The sequence below is a fragment of the Mustela erminea genome, chromosome 9, assembly GCF_009829155.1.
Source record: "Mustela erminea isolate mMusErm1 chromosome 9, mMusErm1.Pri, whole genome shotgun sequence".
NCBI lineage: Eukaryota > Metazoa > Chordata > Mammalia > Carnivora > Mustelidae > Mustela > Mustela erminea.
The window spans coordinates 101,345,576-101,360,324 of record NC_045622.1 but is presented as its reverse complement, the minus strand read 5'-3'; the positions used below and the strand labels follow the sequence as shown (position 1 = coordinate 101,360,324).

The 14,749-nt window shown below is 47.8% G+C and overlaps 1 pseudogene; it reads left to right on the top strand.

Annotated features, from left to right (window-relative positions):
* Nucleotides 1-5,610: 5,610 nt before the first annotated feature.
* Nucleotides 5,611-6,158, top strand: LOC116599954 (annotated as a pseudogene).
* The last annotated feature ends 8,591 nt before the right edge of the window (nucleotides 6,159-14,749 follow it).

Below are 14,749 nucleotides of genomic sequence, written 5' to 3'. Positions count from 1 at the left end.
CCACCCAGGGCTTGATCCCAGGACCCTGAGATCATGACCTGAGCTGAAATGAAGAGTTGGATGCTGGGGCGCCTGGGTGGCTCAGTGGGTCAAAGCCTCTGCCTTCAGCTTGGGTCATGATCCCAGGTCCTGGGATTGAGCCCCGCATTGGGCTCCCTGCTTGGCCAGGAGCCTGGTTCCTCCTCTCTCTCTGCCTACTTGTGATCTCTGTCTATCAAATAAATTAAAAAAAAAAAAAAAAAAAGTTGGCTGCTTAACCTACTGAGCCAGCCAGGCACCTCTAGGTTAGACCTTCTTAAAAAGCATGTAGTCCTGGAACACCTAGGTGGTCCAGTCAGTTAAGCTTCCAATTCTTGGTTTGGGCTCAGGTCCTGATCTCAGGGTCATGAGATCCAGCCCCTGAGTCCAGCCCAGCATGGAGTCTGCTTAAGACTTTCTCTCCCTCTCCCTCTGTTTCTCCCCCCGTTAACCCCCACCCTGGGCTCGTGTGCGCTCTCTCAAATAAATAAATAAATAAATAGGGTGTAGTACAAAGTTTTAGCACAGCATTCATGGTCTTCCAAACTTATCTCTACCTGCCTTTTTAGCTGCAACTTCTGCCTTGTGCAGTTATGTGTTTTGTTTTAAGATTTTATTTCTTTAGGGGCACCTGGGTGGCTCAGTGGGTTAAAGACTCTGCCTTTAGCTCAGGTCATGATCTCATGGTCCTGGGATCAAGCCCCCGAAATCAGGCTTTCTGCTCAGCAGGGAGCCTGCTTCCTCCTCTCTCTCTGCCTGCCTCTCTGCCTACTTGTGAGCTCTGTCAAATAAATAAATAAATAATCTTAAAAAAAAAAAAAAAAGATTTTATTTATTTCGGGTTCCCTGGGTGTCTCAGTCAGTGTGGCATCTGCCTTCAACTGGGGTCAGGATCCTGAGTTCCTGGTATGGACTCTCTAGTCAGGGGGGTGGTCCTTGCTCAGCGGGGAGCCTGCTTCTCCCTCTACCTGCTTCTTCCCCGTTTGTGCTGTCTCTCTCTCTCTCTTTCTCTCTCTCTCTCTTTGACAAATAAAGTAGATGAAATATTTTTTTAAAAAAGAGATTTTATTTATTTATTGAAGAGAGAGCACGAGCAGAAGGTGAGGGGCAGAGGAGAGGGAGACACAGTCTCCCCACTGAGCAAGGAGCCAGAGGCAGGGCTGATCCCAAGATCCTGAGATCATGACCGGAGCCCAAGTCAGATGTTCAACCAACTTAGCCACCCCGGTGCCCCAGGTTATGGTTGTTTTATGTCTGATTCCCCACCAGACCAAAAGCTTCCCAAACAGCAAAGACTAAGCCTTCATTTTCCTTTGTTATAGCTCCCCAGACAGAATAAAACTTTCTCTGGAGCACAAATCAGAACGCCTAGCTTTGGCTAGATAAACTGTTGGCTCACTGCCAGATTTTTATTTTTATTTTATTTCACTGTGCTAAGAACTCTTACCATGAGATCTGTTCTCTTCACGAATTTACACGCGGACGACACAGTATTGTTGACTGCAGACCCAATGTCTTACAGCCGATCTCCAGAACTTCCTCATCTTGTTCAACTGGCACTTCATGCCAGTTGATCAGTAATTCCTCATTTGCCACCGTTCCACTCCTGGATTCTAAGAGCCTGACTATTTTAGATACCTCAGAGAAGTGGAATCATGCAGTACTTGTCTCTCTGTGTCTGGTTTGTTTCACTCAGCGGAATGTCCTTGAGGCCCATCCATGGTATTGCCTCTTGCAGAATTCCCTTCTTTTTTTTAAGGTTGGCTAGTACTCCAGTGTGTGTGTGTGTGTGTGTGTGTGTGTGTGTGTGTGTGTGTGAGATGTTTTCTTTACCTATTCTTTTTTTTTTTTTTTAAGATTTTATTTATTTACTTGACAGAGAGACAGGCAAAGAGGGAATAAAAGCAGGGGAAGCAGGAAAGGGAGAAACAGGCTTCCTGCCGAGCAGGTAGCCCGACGTGGGGCTCGATCCCAGAACCCAGAGATCATGACCCGAGCTGAAGGCAGCACTTAATGACTGAGCCACCCAGGTGCCCTTTCTTTACCTATTTATCTCTCGATAGTAGTAATAATCCCTGGGACAAAGATGTGACCCAGGAATGGTGGTTTATTATTATTATGGTAAAACATATAACATGCAATTAACCCATGTTTAATGTACAGATCAGGAGTGTTAATATATGCACACTCTCGTGCAACAGATCTCTAAAACCTTTTATCTTGCAAAACTGAAACTCTACGTCCACTGAACAAGAACCCCCTCTTGCTACCTCCTACCACCCAGGCAACCAGCATTCTAGCTTCTGTGCTTCTGTGAAGGCTGAGCAATATTCCATTGGATGTAGACACCACGGGTTCTTTACCCACACACTCTTCATCCAGTGGACATTCACGTTACTTCCACCTCTTGGCTAGTGTAAACAATGCTGGAAGAATGCAAAACTAGTTTGTATCAGTAACTAGTTCTCTTGGGGCGCCTGGGTGGCTCAGTCGTTAAGCGTCTGCCTTCGGCTTAGGTCATGATCCCAGGGTCCTGGGATGGAGCCCTGCATCAGGCTCCCTGCTCGATGGGAAGCCTGCTTCTCCCTCTCCCACTCCCCCTGTTTGTGTTCCCCTTCTCACCGTCTCTCTCTCTCGCTGTCATATAAATAAATACAATCTTTAAAAAAAAAAAAAAAGAAACTAGTTCTCTCCTTTCTTTTAATACCCATGGGGCGAGCTTCATGGTTTATTTGCATTTTTTTAAAAATAAAGATTTTTAAAGATTATTTATTTGACTCACAGAAAGAGAACACACTAAAGGGGGAGTAGCTGGCAGAGGGAGAGGGAGAGGCAGGCTCTCCGCTGAGCACAGAGTTCCATGCGAGGCTCCATCCCAGGGTCCTGGGATCATGACCTGATCTTTTAAAAAAAATTTTTTTTAAAGATTTTCTTTATTTATTTGAGAAAGAGAGAGAGAGTGAGAGAGAGCACGAGCAGGGAGAAAGTCAGAGGGACAAGCAGACTCCCCATGGAGCTGGAAGTCCGATGCAGGACCCGATTCTGGGACTCCCGGATCATGACCTGAGCCAAAGGCAGTCGCTTAACCAACCAAGCCACCCACACGCCCCATGACCTGATCTGAAGGCAGATTTTTAACTGACTGAGCCCCCTAGGTGCCCCAATTTTGCTTTTTCTGTAAATAATTGTTAGGTTCCACACCTCAGGCGTTTGGAGATGAGAATTCCATAGATACGACATATCAATTAGGGGGAAAGGGAAAGGCTCCCCACTCCCTCCCCAGAACAATAACAGAGTATAGATTCTTTCTCGGTAGCCCTTTGACTAGATAAAGAAAGACAATCTATCTGCCGGGCTGTCACAGTGCTTAATCCTACAGCTAAAATTCCAGATTCCAGAGGCTCACTTCTATAACGGGTGCAGAGCCACCACCGCCCCCGCCCCCCAGTTCTGACTGAAGCAGCCCATCCATGGAGTCCTAAATCCTGACCCCAGCGATCAAAAGCGGGGGTGGGGTGTGGACAGCAGTAAGGAAGGAAGACCACCCAAATACAAATGTGTAACTCCCTGGTTCAGAGATGACTTGTAAGGCAAAACACTGGCTGATAATCAGGGCCAGGAGCTGTGCTTTGGTATTCCCTCCTCTAGCGATTTCCCGGGGAGATACGTCATCTGAGAATAACATCAGTGTCATCATTATAAAGTAAAATCTTCACCCAAATATGGACATTGTATACTTTGTAGGTTTTTCTTTTAAAAAAAACTTTTTTTTTTTTTTTTTTTTAAATCAAGTGAGCTCTACATCCACCTGACATGGGGTTTGAACTCAGGACCCCGAGATTGAGAATCTCATGCTCTACAGAATGAGCAAACGAGGCACTCTTGGGTGTTGCACGCTTGGAATCAAAAGCATTTGCTACACATTTATAGGTATACATGGAGCCAGGGAACGACGGTGTGAGTCAGGTTCCCAAGGAGCTTCCTAGTAGCTAGAGTGAAGAGGCAAATACTTGCGGACGTGTGACAAATTACATAAGGCAACGTATGCTCAGTGCTGTTTGTGGGGGGCAGGGTGCCACTGGCTGGGAAAAGCAGAGCACACCGTGGAGGGGTGGGGGTTTGCCCTGGACTCAGAAGAATCTTAGCATTTCAGTAAGTGGATAGGGTTTGGAGAGGCGTTTGGTGGTGCTTTGTTGTTACTGACACGTACTGAGTGCTAGTCTGAGCAGATACAGTACGGAGTCCTGCAGTGGCAGGCTCCACGCTTAAAGCTGAGGATAATAACAAAAAGACATGGTCTCTGCCTTCAAGGAGGCTTTCAAAATTATTTCAACAGGAAACAGATTTGTCTAAGGTGGCCCACAGCTCTGGCCACAGAGACTCCCCCAGTATACTTAGTCCCCTGGAAGCAGAGTTAGACAACCGGGGACTGGGGATCCAGGGCAGGCAGTCTGGCTCGGACGCTGTGTCTTGAAGTCAGCCAAGTCCCGCCAGTGCGACCACACCAGCCTGGCCTGCGGTGGTCCTTGCTCATCTGATGCTGGCTCAGTTGCCTTGCATTTTCCACTCAGCCCTTAATCCTTGGCCCTTGAAGCTGGTGTTTGGTTTCCCAACCACGGGATCCTTTGGCTCTTTAGCTGATTTAGGAGGGGGATGAGAAGATGAGAAGGGGGTCTTCAAGAGAACATGCTCAGCAATAAGCCAGTGCAGGGAGGTGGCAGGGTGGCAGTGGAGGGAGCACTGGGGCCCGGGGATACGCTAGTGGGCCACTCTGGTTTGAGGACCATCTCCAGACCTTCCCGGCTGGGTGACCCAGAGCAAGTGATTTCTTCACAGGCTCCTTTTCTGCATTTGCAAACCTGGCGAAACAGTACCAAGTCGCAGGATTATTGCAAAGTTTCCTCGAAATACTGAAAAGGAAGCCCAGTGGGGAGCCTGTGGTACCACGGGTTTGGAAGGGGATAATGCATGGAAGGTGCCCCGGGGGCAGTGCCCCAGGAGCTCCCCCGGCGTGCAGAGAGAAGAGGCACAAGCCAGCAGCCGAGCTAGCATAACCCCTACTTATGATTTTGGCCAGGACGGAGGCTACCAGGCTTGGTCCTCAGCGGAGCCATTCTGCGGTCACTCAAGGAGAAAGGGAGGGCCTTGGGGGAGGGGCCGGGAGGCGGCTGCGCGGCCAGCCTGTCGCTCGGGGATGATGGATAAGCCTACTCCGTGCCTTGTAATTAGCGCTGACTGGCTCTGAAAGTCTCACCGTGGGGAAATGTTCCCCGCTCCTCCGTGGCCAGGAGGCTCTCCTCCAGGATCAGGGCTGGGCGGGATTGGGTGTAAAGTTTGCCCCCACACTCTGGCACCCCCTCCCAGAGGCTGGTATGCACGTGCTTTTGTACACATGTGAGAATGTGAGTGTATGTGCGTATCTGTGACTCTTGTATCAGCGTATGTGTGTACACACTTATATGTACAAAAGTATGTGTGCATTTACATGTCTCTGAGTGCACATGGGAGCCAAGTGGCCCGTCAAAGGCAGGATTAAATGTGCAAGAACTTTCGGCTGGGAGCAGGGGAAGACGCAACTGTCTTCCCTCATCATGAGTCCGGGTTCATCCCACACCAGCCACCTCCACCATGCTGCCCAAGGTGGACCCCAACGAGATCAAAGTCGTATCCCTGAGGTGCACAGGTGGGGAAGTTAGTGACACGTCTGCCCTAGCCTGGGAGATCAGCCCCCTGGGTCTGTCTCCAAAGGACACTGGTGATGACATCGCCAAGGCAACCGGTGACTGGAGATTCAAGGGTCTGAGGCTGACCGTGAGGCTGACCACTCAGAGAGGCTCAGACTGAAGTGATACCTTCTGCCTTTACCCTGATTATCAAAACCCTCGAGGAACTGCCAAAAGACAGAAAAAAGCAGAAAAAACATGAAGTCCAGTGGAAACGTCACTTTTGATGAGATTGTCAGCATTGCCTGATAAATGCGGCACCAATCTTTAGGCTGAGCACTCTCTGGAACCACTAAAGAGATCTTGGGGACTGCACAGTGTGTGGGCCGCAAGGCAGATGGCCACCACCCTCGTGACATCATAGATGACATCAGCAGTGGTCCGGCGGCCTGCCCCTGGACCTGCAGTTCTAGCTAAGAACTGCAAAGGAAAATATTTTAATAAAGGATCATTTGAAAACAAACAAAAAAAAAATGGAAGGAGAGGAATCTGTAAAATGCTTGTCTTTTGTCTGGGTCACTCGAGGCTGGCTTTCTATTTCAAGACGTCACTTGACTGCCCCTCTGAGTTATCTAGGTGGTAGGCAGCCCCTGTCCTGAAGGAGGAAGTACCAGAAGCATCCATGCCTCTCTATACAGGCTGCCCCTCCCTGAGTAGCTATAGCAGGGCAGGAGGGAAGAGGTGTTCCAATTCGTAGAAGGTTTTTCTGGAATAAGGGGATTCATATTTCCCTAACATTTCCTCCTAAGATTCAAAATTGCAGAAAGCTTTTGGGATGGATGAGTGGAATTTCAACCCTGGCTTAGCGCAAGGAATATCAGTAGGTTCTCAAAGATGGAACCACCTTGGGGGACCCTGGTTGGCTGAGTCCGTGGAGCACGTGACTCTTGATCTCAGGATCATTAGTTCAATCCCCACGTTGGGCATGGAGCCCACTTAAAAAAAATAAAATAAAATCTTTAATAAAAATAAATAAATCAGGGACGCCTAGGTGGCTCAGTTGTTTAAGCGGCTGCCTTCGGCTCAGGTCATGATCCCAGCATCCTGGGATTGAGTCCCACATCGGGCTTCTTGCTTGGCGGGGAGCCTGCTTCTCCCTCTGCCTCTGCCTGCCACTCTGTCTGCCTGTGCTCACTCTTTCTGACAAATAAATAAATAAAATCTTTAAAAATAAATAAATAAATTAATTAATTAAATAAATAGGGGCAACTGGGTGGCTTAGTCATTAGGTGTCTGCCTTCTACTCAGGTCGTGATCCCAGGATCCTGGGATCGAGCCCTGCATTGGTCTCCCTGCTTGGCGAGAGGCCTGCTTCTCCCTCTCCCACTCCCCGTGCTTGTGTTCCCTCTCTCACTGTGCCTCACTGTGTCAAATAAATAAATAAAATCTTTTAAAATTAATTAATTAATTAAATAAATAAAATGAAATTACCTCGAGAGAAAGGGCATCTAGGTTTCCAAACACCGGGGTCTACTGTCCACTCCATCATTCATCAACCATGAGACCTTAAAGGAGTAGATTAATTACTTTCTTTTTTAAAATTTATTACTATTTTTTAGTAATCTCTATACCCAATGTGGGGCTCAAACTCACCACCGGGAGATCAAGAGTCACACGCTCTTCCCACTAAGCCAGCCAGGTGCCACTTTGTAACATTAATTGCTTTCTAAGACCGCATTTTCATCTACAAAAAGATGATATAATGGGATTGTGCTTTTATATAGTATGTAAATTTGAGTTAAGCAAATTTGAAAAACTGCAAATCCCCCTAACTTTTTTTAATTTTTAAAGAGTTAATTTTTGTTTTTAAATGTTTATTTATTTATTTTTAAAGATTTTATTTATTTATTTGACAGAGATCACAAGTAGGCAGAGAGGCAGGCAGAGAGAGGGGGGGAAGCAGGCTCCCCACTGAGCAGCGAGCCAGATGCAGGGCTTGATCCCAGGACCCTGGGATCATGACCTGAGCTGAAGGCAGAGGCTTTAACCCACTGAGCCACCCAGGTGCCCCTAATTTTTTTTAAAAATATTTTATTTATTTACTTGAGAGAGAGAGAGAGCACGAGAGGGGAGAGGGTCAGAGGGAGAAGCAGACTCCCCACTGAGCAGGGAGCCCGATGCGGGACTTGATTCCAGGACTCCAGGACAATGACCTGTGCCAAAGGCAGTTGCTTAACCAACTGACCCACCCAGGCACCCAAAGATTTTATTTTTAAGTAATCTCTATATCCAACATGGGTCCTGAACTCATCACCCCAAGATCAAAAGCTACTTGTTCTTCCAACTAAGCCAGCCAGGTGTCCCTTTATAGCTTAACTGCTTTTTTTTTTTTTTAATTTTCAATTCAATTAATTAACGTATAGTGTATTACTAGTTTCAGAGGTAGAGTTCAGAGGCTCATCAGTCTTATATAATACCCAGTGCTCCTTAGATCAGGTGCCCTCCTAAATGCCCATTACCCAGTTAGCCTCCTACCCCCCATTAACCCTCTGTTTATTTCCTACAGTTAAGAATCTCTTATGGTTTGTCTCCCTCTTTGATTTCATCTTGTTTGATTTTTCCCTCCCTTCCCCACGATCCTCTGTGTCATTTCTTAAATTCCACATATAAAATTAGCTGCTTTCTAAGACTCCATTCTTCATCTACAAAAAAGGGACATAAGGGGTGTGGTACTATGACATATCATGTAGATTTTAAGTAATCTCTACCCCCAACATGGGGCTCTAATGCACAACCCTGAGATCAAGAGTCACATGCTCTTCTGCCCAATCCCAAAGTCCCTAAATTTTTTTTTTTCTGGGTGGTGCTATTCGGGGGATGGCTTAAGATGCAGGTGATCAGGCTGGGGGAAGCCAGGGGCACCCCCGGTGATGCAGGAACAAGAAGGCCGGTGAGCTCGGATGCCGTCTCGTTTTGGAGGCTGGTCAGAAAGTCCTGGGGAATAGCTTTGTGCTTAAGGGTTAGAACCAGGGGCCCCCTGCAGGCTCTGGGTCTCCCCAGGAGCATGCACCTGCTGTCACCTGCCCTCACACAGGGGAGACAGGGAGGCACCACCTGAACCAGGGTCTGCTCCAGGAAACCTTCACAGCTGGGCTCCTGCACCCCCACTCCTGTCTCCCAGCACCGCGCTCAGCTCCAGTAGCAGAGAAGTCGCACCACGTCCCTCACCCCCAAAGTCCCTAAATTAAAAAAAAAAAAAAATCACCAAGGTTACATGATTTCAAAATTGGTGAGTTGAGAGGGCCTGCGCACTGCGATCACAGCCATTATCACACGGCGGTATCCCTTGATAATGGCTATTCATGTTCACATCGTGAGAATGGAACCATTGTTTATGTGCGTCCTAACTTCTGAGAGGGGATGCTAATGACTAATGTGCTGTTTTCATAGTCAGCATTGTCCTTTAAAATATTTCCTGCATTCTAGAATGATATTTTCTCAGAGTTCATTAAGTGCTGGCATGACTACCAAAAAACACAGTCCAAAATCAATAACTTTGTAATGGAAGTTAGATATGATAAAACACTAGGAAAAAGCCCCAAGAACTGTCGTGACATGTCAAGCAGTTAATTTAGGAGTGCCTGCACTGGGAAACACTAGAGATGTTAGTGTTTCGTAAATAAAGACTAGCATAAAGGCCAAAATATTCTGAAGTGGTCGAAGACTCCTCCCCTCCCTTTTAGAATGATTCTTCTGGAAAATACAGTGTCAAGTTACTCAAGTCTTGAACTGGCCGACGTCTTCGGTAGCATATCCTTTCCATAAGGTGTGATCTCTCCTTAAATGAAATCATGTAATCCACGAGAAATTCTTCATGTGGGGACCGTGGTTGCTGGTCCTAAGGGTTTGCAAGGACTGGGCTGGTTCCGATTCAGCACGTGGCTCAGGTCAGAGGTGGTCTGAAATCTAGGCAAAACCTGAAGGTATTCATCTTTAGGAAATTACAGCTGAAGGAGTATAAGCCATAAACATTACAATGGAAGTTTAAATCCCCATGTTGTCTATGAAAGCATCCGAACCTCATCAGAAATCCCGTGTCCAAAAGGCTACGCAGGACAAAGTTTCAAAAGTGACACCATGTGGTGAGAAGGGCTAACTGCGATGGAGCCCCAATCACACTACAGAGTCCTTTGTTAGAATGTCTTCAATCAAACCCATGTGTGGAGGAGGACTGTGTAATTGGGAAAGGAAGCGGGTCTTTGGAACTAGGTGGGCTGACACGCAGAACTTTGTCTATCCCAGGAGAGGCCGGCAGGGTGAGGGTAGGGGTCCTAGATGTATGTCTATGTGTTTATGACCTTCTGTCTTTCTCAGGTGACATGGGTCACTCGTACAAGTACCAGAACTTGTTGAATATGCCAAGAGAGCAGCAGCAGCAAGAGGAAAACTATATGTAAGCAACTTGAAACTTCACGTGACAATCCTTCCTGAAATTATAAGGATAGAGACACAAAGTCCTTCACTCTTTAAGGAAAATCTCAGAGCAGCAAGTTGCTTGGGAAAGTTGCCAGTAATTTCTCTACAAGTATGGAAGAACCACTACTGTAGACTGGGAAAATGGCCACAACGATTCATGCTCCTTATATCCACGCCCTTTGCAGGTGACTTTGCAGGTCTCTTCTGAGAAGTGGAGACTTTCCTCTACACTTTGATTCTGAGCTGGTCTGGAATGAGGCAGGCGTGAGGTTGTATTACTTTCTAGCTTCCGACTCGAGACCTTGTGTGCCTCTGCTCACACTCTCAGACTCCCACGGCCTCCACGAGTAAGTGCAGACTAGCCTCCTGGTAGATGAGAGGCCACATGCAGCAGAGCTGGTCAGCGGCTCCATCTCAGCCAAGATCAAAGACACGTGAAAGAAATCTATGAGCTCAGCAAAGCCAGGCAGGCATCCTCAGACCTCCCAGCTAACCCCCCAGCTCACGGCAGTAGGCACATAACTGAGGCCACCTTAAAGCAGGGGGACCCGACACTGACTCCATGACTTATAAATGTGTGTCATTTTCAAGAAACAAAACTTCAGGGCGCTTGTGTGGCCTCAGGGGTTTGGGCATCTGCCTTTGGCTTGGGTCATGATCCCGGGGTCCTGGGATCAAGTCCCACATGGGGCTCCCTGCTCCTCAGGGTGTCTGCTTCACCCTCTCCCTCTCCTGATCCCCTTGTTTGTCTGTCAATTAAATAAATAAAATCTTTGGAAAAATAAATAAACAAACCTTAAAAAAGTGACACATGCTCTTTTACATGAAATGCCTCGAGACAGAACTATCTCAATTCTCTCCATTTCCAAACTTAGATTTTCTACTCTTTTCCTGCTACAAGGATGTGGGGACTCATTCATTCAATCATTCAGTTGTTTGTTTGTTTGTTTACTTCTGTGTGTGTGTGTGTGTGTGTGTGTGTGTGTGTGTGTGTGTTTTAGGGTAAGGCACTTTGATAGTTTTGATGGGGACACATGGTGCAGAGCATGAGAAAAATACAGATCAGAGCATGAGAAAAATACAGCTCTGGGCCACCTGGCTGGCTCAGACAGTGAAGGACCCAACTCTGGTTTTGGCTCAGGTCATGATCTCATGGGTCATGGGATCGAGCCCTGCATCGGGCTCTCGCGCGGAGTCTGCCTCAGGTTTTCTCTCTCTGCCCCTACCCCACCTGTATGTGTGTGCACACACATGCTCCTTTTTCTAAAATAAATAAATCTTTTTTATATAAAAAGAAAATAAAATACATATTGGAGGCACCTGGCTGGCTCGGTTGATAGAGCTTGCGACCCTTGACCTCGGGGTTTTGGGTTCCAACCCCATGTTGGACATAGAGACTACTTAAAAATTTTGAAAATCTTAAAAAAAAGGGGCACGTGGTTGGCTCATTCGGTTGGGTGTCTGCCTTCGGCTCGGGTCATGATCTCAGGGTCCTTGGATCAATCCCTGCGTCGGGATCCCTGACCAGTGGGGAGTCTGCTTCTCTCTGCCCCTCTCCCTGCTTGAGCTTGCTCCCTCTCTAATAAATAAATAAAATCTTAAAAAAAATTTTTTTTTAAAAAAGATTTTGTTTATTTATTTGACAGAGAGAGACACAGTGGGAGAGGGAACAGAAGCAGGGGGAGTGGGGAGCCTCATGTGGGGCTTGATCCCAGGACCATGGGATCATGACCTGAGCTGAAGGCAGATGTTTAACGACTGAGCCATCCAGGTGCCCTTAAAAAAAAAAAAAAAAACCTTAAAAAAAAAATCTGATTTAAAGTCTAGTTTGGAAAGAAAGTTAGGAAGCCTGGCCAAAGAAGCTACCCACCAAATTTGAATTCAGACGACATAGGATCAATTGACAGCCGTGTGACCTTTGGATAGTTACTTAATCTTTCTGAGTTTTAGCTTCCTTATCTCACAAACAGGAATAAAACCTGGCTCTCAGCATGGTGGGGAGGGTCCAAAAAATTGGCAAAGGACCGTGCTCATGGGTCAGAATCACTTTCCACCTCCTGACTCTGCTTGTCCGTATCTCAGGAGGGCACTGAGCACTACCTTCAAGTTAGGATCACCCCAAGTAGGAAGGAATCTTCCTGAATTTAGGAGGTGGCCTTGCTTTCAACAACCTCTCACATACAAATCAGCCCACACAGGAAACAGGGTCCTCCCAGCATCCTGTGCTGGACTTCTGCACATTGAGAGAAAAAGGCGTGCAAAGAGCACCCCCGCACATCAAGTCTGTTGTGATGTGGTGAGCTCCCCGTGCCCACGGAGCTACAAGTCATCTGGGTGACCCTTGTGGGGTTCACAGCCTTGCCTGGGAGACTCAGCTGCAAGGAAGGCCTCTGACCTGGGACCTGCTGTCCTGAGGTTTGGCTCCAGGAATGGCCCACGTGGGAAGCCAGGCCTGCCTCAGTCTGAGAGCAGGAAACAAGAGCAGGGGATGGATATGATGGGGGAAATAAGCTGGGAATACCCCTCATGTCTTCTTTCTGCTTCTCTGAGGAACCAGAACATGCATGAACCAGAGTACACTGACCAGTTTGGGCTCCTGGTAACGAACGTGCTTGCTGGTCAGAACCTATCATGGCGCCAGTCCCACCAGCGCTTACTGAAGCTCGCGTCGCCTCACGCTGCATTCAGTCCCAGGCCATAGAGAGGGAAACCAGCCTGAAGGGAGAGAGCGGTGAGCCCCGCTGCTGGCCCCAGCTAGCTCAGGTTTTGCACTGCCACCCTCCCCATGCCTCAGTTTCTCCTTGTCACCAGGGTATTCCTTAAAAGGGTGGTTGGGGAAGCCAGATTCTCCAGGCAGCTTAAGTCCCTAGTGGGAGGCGGCGGCCATTCAAGCCCACACATCCTGGAGGCTGATGGCCTTAGGAGATAACGCCCCCTTCAGACACAGCTCAGACAGGACTAGCTTGACTGGAGTTAAGACTCTATGGGCAGGGGCACCTGGGTGGCTCAGTGGGTTAAGCCTCTGCCTTCAGTTCAGGTCATGATCTCAGGATCCTGGGATCAAGGCCCGCATCGGGTTCTCTGCTCAGCAGGGAGCTTGCTTCCTCCTCCTCTCTCTCTCTGCCTGTCTCTCTGCCTACTTGTGATCTCTCTCTCTGTCAAATAAATAAATAAAGCCTTTAAAAAAAAAAAAAAAAAGGAAGACCCCATGGGCACATCAAGTCTTCCTGCAGGGCACATGCTTGATGGAGCTCCGTGGAGCAGAGCGACATCCAGAAATCTGTCCTCATGTCTGGGTTGACAACACTAACAGCGGGAGGGGAAGCAGGGGGCTGGTGCAGACATAGTCCGTGGGGGATTAGAAATGGGATGAGAAGGCAGACAAAGGGAGAGAGGGAGGTAGAAGGGCTAAAGTTGGAGGGAACATCGGTGAGTCGAAGGGCAGAAGCTAGAAATGAGAACACACTGAGACACCTTCAGAGATGAAAAGAACACACAGGCAGCACCTGGCTGGCTCAGTCAGAATGTGCGACTCTTGATCCTGGGGTTGTGAGTTCGAGCCCCATGTTGGGTGTAGAGATTACAGAAAAAAAAAAAAAAAAAACCTTTAAAAAATACTAAAATAAAACCTATCTTCCTATTTGTGCCATCAAGCTGTAGGTTGTGAAGGCAGGAAGTGGGGTTAAGTCCTCTTTGCTCTTCTGCTGCTTGGCATCATGCCCATGGCAACCCTAGGCACTCAGTGAACAAATCAATCAGGTATTTAAGCCAGATTTTTCAGACAGAAGGGCAGAGAGAGAGAAGAGTGTGGCTCTGAACTTCAGAGTCAAACACATGCTTTCACGTCCCCGTTCTGGCATTTCCCAACTGCGCGACTTTGAGCAAGACTTCCCCTCGCCGAGTTTTCCATGCGACGCTGAGGCAAGGAGTAAAGGTCTGCAAAGCTCGTGGCAGGCTGTCTGTGTAAGCTCCTGACATTAATGCTTGCTGTTACGGTCATAGTCGTTGCAGACAAGGGACACAGGGACTGCAGTGAATGCATGGCCCTGGGACACCTGGGTGGTTCAGTCAGTTAGGCATCTGACTCTTGGTTTCGCTCAGGTCATGATCTTAGGGTCGTGAGATCGAGCCCTGCAATGGGCTCCGTGGCAGGGAGACAACTCTAGATCTCTCTCCTTCTGTCCTTGCCTCTTCCCCACTCACACATGCGAGATTTCTCTAACAACAACAAAAAAAGCAGGGCACAATAGCCTCCGATTAATGACCTCATCTGTAACTTTTTTTTTTTTTTTTAAAGATTTTATTTATTTACTTGACAGACAGAGATCACAAGTAGGCAGAGAGGCAGAGAGAGAGGAGGAAGCAGGCTCCCTGCTGAGCAGAGAGCCCGATGTGGGGCTCGATCCCAGGACCCTGGGATCACGACCTGAGCCGAAAGCAGAGGCTTCAACCCACTGAGCCACCCAGGCGCCCCCCTCATCTGTAACTTTGTAGTGCCTTTCCATCCTAACTCTAGGTCCAGTCAAGTGAGCTCCTCTGGCTGATGGGACAAAGGTATAAATTTGATGCAAGCAAAGGTATGGAAAACACTG